The sequence below is a fragment of the Chinchilla lanigera genome, unplaced genomic scaffold, assembly GCF_000276665.1.
Source record: "Chinchilla lanigera isolate Chin_1 unplaced genomic scaffold, ChiLan1.0 scaffold00018, whole genome shotgun sequence".
Taxonomy (NCBI): domain Eukaryota; kingdom Metazoa; phylum Chordata; class Mammalia; order Rodentia; family Chinchillidae; genus Chinchilla; species Chinchilla lanigera.
This window is the reverse complement of record NW_004955419.1, coordinates 15490080-15494376: the sequence shown is the minus strand read 5'-3', so window position 1 is coordinate 15494376 and position 4297 is coordinate 15490080. Positions and strand designations below refer to the sequence as shown.

Here is a 4297-nt window from a genome sequence, read left to right as displayed (position 1 = left end):
ATTGTCTGTACTGTTCTTTTGCTATTTTGTAAAAGGTTGTCTGTCTGTTAATGTTTTCCTCCTTTTATTTTTAAAATAAAAAAAATAAATTTATATCTTATGACCACCAGTATCTCAGGCATTTGAAAATTTCTGTTAGTGGTATTTGGTTTCCTAACCTATTCGTTCCTTAAAAACAATTTTAAGCAGTTCTCTAGATTGTTCCCTTCACAAGGAATGCCATAACTTCCTTTTATGATTTCTCACATTTTCCTAGAATTGACAGAGCCATGCCAAGAATGAGGGGATTATCATTTCTGTGTCATTCAGCTTCAAGTGTCCTGTAGTGGATCTAGTCTTTCCCTGGCTCTGCTCTGTGTAACATTTTTAATAGGGAGGTGTATGAAGATATAGCAGAATTACCAAATCTGTAGTTTACTCAAAGCCAAAAAGAATAGCTAAGATGACAGAGTCAATTTTTAAATGACTTCAACAACAAGATGAAATTTCCTATATCCTATTAAGCAGATATATAGTCCATTGTTTTCGATTTAAAGAAAATCTGTAGAAATTCCAGTACTGTATGGACTACTGTTGGTTTGTTTTTGTTCTGCTTTTTGTTTTGTGGTGCTAGGGACTGAACTCAGGGAGGGCTGAGCCACATCTTCAGACCCATTTGAAATTTCTTTTCCACTCTTGAGACAATCTTCCCAGGCTGACCTTGAACTTGTGATAATCTTGCTTCAGTTTCTCAAATAGCTAGGATTACAGGTGTGTGCCACTGTGCCTAGCAAATGGACAGGTTTTAATGGACTACTAGCTTCATGCGAACCCAAAGCATTAAAGAAATCCTGAAAAGCCTAGCAGGCTTTAGACTGTGCATTAAATGTAGTTTAAACAGATGTGTCTAATCAGTGGTCCATAAGCTGCTTGTCCTCTTTTTTCTTAATGCTGTAATAACTAATGTAAAAAAAATAAAATAATTTATGTTATTTGTATACATGAACCCTGTTATGTGTTTTATATGTGGTCCAAAACAATTCTTCTTCCCCCAATGTAATCTAGAAAAGCCAAAGGACTGGAAACACCTGCATCAAAGAAGGAGTTGCTATACTGTCCATTTTTATACCATGAATCTTCCATGGTGTGGCAGAACGTGAGGATTCCACTGTGGCAGGACAGGTGAGGTAGAGGAAGAGGAAAGAACAGTGAGAGGTAACAGAACTGGAAGAGGAGCTATAAATCATTTTGGATGAATCAAAAGAGACAAGTAGAACAGGACCTGATAAATGTCTTTATCCCATGGTCAGTGTGAGCCAGGGAAGAGATAAAGAAGAACATAACAATTGTTGACTTCCATCTCAATCTCAGCTGTGTTCTCTAACCTCCTTTTCCTACTGTGAGTTCTAAATGCCGCCCATCATCATCTCTGTCTCTAAGTATACAGAGTTATCTCTTTATCTTGGTTGGATATGGACAAGATCAGCTTCACAGGTGCATGTTCTATGCTATTGAACAGGTCCCTATGCTTTGAAGGATCCCCATGTTCCGTTTAATGTCTCCTTGAATTCTTTCTCTTTTTTAAGTTAGGAATTATTTAGTCACTGGTTCTTCAATGGGGAGTGTGGCAAATGTGAAATGAGGAATTTCAATGATGGAGGATTTTCTTCTTTCAGGGGACGATACTGTTTTATGTTCTGAGATTGTCTCTTGGTCACATCATCCTCAGACACAGCCTGCAGAAAGCTCAAGGGGTAACTTAGTTGATATCACGATACTCTTCAAGAGTCCCAGGTTCAACTTTATTAGCTAACAGAAGTCCAGTGGCAGTTATCCTCAGCTCCCATCAGATTCACACTCAGCAATGTCAGTCTTCTTAGGCTCCTCCAGATCTTCTGTTAGATCTACGAAGTTGTTTTCCACAGCGGGGGGGTGATGGAAATCCCCATTGCTTTCTGTATTCCATACATCCTGACAATATCACCGGGAGTGACTTGCTGTGCTAGTTCTTCAAGATTATTGGTCACTTGTTCAGCGAGATGCACTTCTCTGTATGATGGACCCCAGAGACAGATCATACTGGGAAGAGGTCTGGTGCTCGGCCGCTCAGTCTGTGCTTCCTGGAGCTCCCTGAACAATCTTGTGGTCTCATCACGTTTCCTCTGGAACACTTCAGCCTCTTAAGTCAAAAACTTCAATTGGAGCACCGAAGTTTGTTACTGCTTTCAGCGCCGTGAGCCTGTCCTGAGTGCTGGAGTCCAAATCCCCTGCTGACTCCACTTCTGTAATCTCCATTTCTTTTGCTGTGTCAAGTGTCCTGGTCTGGCCTTCATCTTCAGGTGGTGATGTCTCCAACTCTTGTAGGGTCCTAGAATGCCCTCTTTTCATTAAACCATTTAATTCATTAAACCATTTATTAGTAAACTATCTGCCGTAACGTATAGATAATCTTGGCATGTTGCCAAAAACTCACGGCCATTGAAATCACTTGAAAGGTCAGAGTCTTCCCCATAGGTTGATTAGATTAAATCAGAATCATCTTTGCAGATATTTGCAAAAGTGGAGTCATAATGTGGCACATAAGAACTGTAAGGCCCGTACTTCAGGTGTAACACTGGGGTTACTTTGTTCCTTTTGTCTTCTTGAAACCCCTGCAAGGTACTCACTCCAGACTGAAGTCTTCTGGTGGTCGCTCCTAGTCTCACAGGACAGTAGCCTGGTTCTCCTACGATGGGATCCACAGGATGGAGAAGTCCCAGTGTTGTTGCTCCATCTGGTTTTCTTCTTTTAAATTCACACAGGCTGCTGGCTGGTCGTCGGGTCAGTTTCCCCCTTGACTCTTGGACAGCACATCCAGTCTGCTCCTGCTCCCTTTCCGAGTGGCTGCCTCTCCACTTATCTTCAAGCACATCCTTGTCTTTTTCCTTTATTGTCTTTATTGGGACTTTTGAAGGCTTGTGCTTCAGTGTCTCCCGTCATCCCGCTCTTGGGGCCAGCAGCCACTATCCTCTCCACTCTGGGAGGTGTCTGCTCTGTCCTTCTGCTTTCGGGTTTTCTGCAAGTCCGCCGGGAACTCTACGCTCTGCTTTAGGCTCTGAATTCTCTCCTGGCTGAGAATTTTCATTCCTGAGTGCAAAAGCTTCTTTGCAGCTTTATAATAAGTAGTCTCTGGTTTGTTGTAAATCATGGCATTGGTACACATTAGTTTGAAGTTATCCTCTAATTCTTCTATGGACTGGTAGTCATTGTTCTTGATCTTTTCTTTCATGGTACTAAAATCTATCGGGTGTTTAATGATCATGGAGTAGCCGGAAGCAATAAAATCAGTCACAGGAAATGAAAAGAAAGCGCTTGGGTCTTTTCTCTGCAATTGTCTCATCAGCGATTTAAAGCTTCTTGAAGGGGTGTCTGTTCTACTTCTTCTTGTTTGGCTAAAGAGCTTGTGAGAGGCTTCTTGTGAGGCAAGTCTGATCTTGCAGGGGCATCACACTGAAAGTCTTTTTCTGCCTCATTGTCGACACGATCTCGATCTCGCTTTCTTTTATCCTCCTTGACTCGTCTCCGTTTTTTCCCCTTTTCCTCCCCAGGCACCTGCTTTTCTCTTTTCTTCCCCTTTTTGTGCTTTCTGTCCTTGTGTTTGTCATGATCGTTTTGGTCTTCGAAGAGACTTGAGGAGCGTCCTGAGCTCCCCGTGCACAGCTCGGCGACCTCGTCCCCTCCCACTTTCAGGACCAACTTCGAAGGCTTCTCCATATAGTCCTCGTACAAGTGTCTGTTCGACTTGTGCTTCTTGTGCTACTTGCCCATATCCGATCGGCCCCGGTGCCCGCCCCCCGTGCCAGGCCCTGGCCGTGCGGCGCCCCTTCCCGTCTGGGCCAGGAGAGAGGAGGGCGGGAGCGGGGCCCACGAGACCCCAGCGCCGCGAGGCGGGAGGACAGCAGGGTGGCACGAGGTCCCTCCCGAGAACACGCGCACTAGACGATGCCGGGCTCCGGCCTGAATTCTTTCTTTTAAAATTTACTTTCTTTAACTGACAAATATAGAGTAAATATATTTATGGTATACAGCACGATGTTTTGACAGAAATACATTGAGAGATGGTTAAATCAATCTGTTTAGCACATCGATTATCTAACATTCTTCCCTTTTGTTGTCATTGTTGTTTAAATCTCTTATCCAGGGCTGAAGGCCCTGAGTTCGATTCCTGATACCAAAAAAGAAAATAGAAAAACAAACAAACAAAAAAAAAAAACACCTCCCGTCCACTTACAAGTATACAATAAATTATATTTAACTACAGTCACCATATTGTATAAGA

At 42.8% G+C, this 4297-nt stretch overlaps 1 pseudogene; it reads right to left on the bottom strand.

Moving 5' to 3' along the window:
* Positions 1–1815: 1815 nt before the first annotated feature.
* On the bottom strand, positions 1816–3786 carry LOC102030083 (annotated as a pseudogene).
* Positions 3787–4297: the final 511 nt, after the last annotated feature.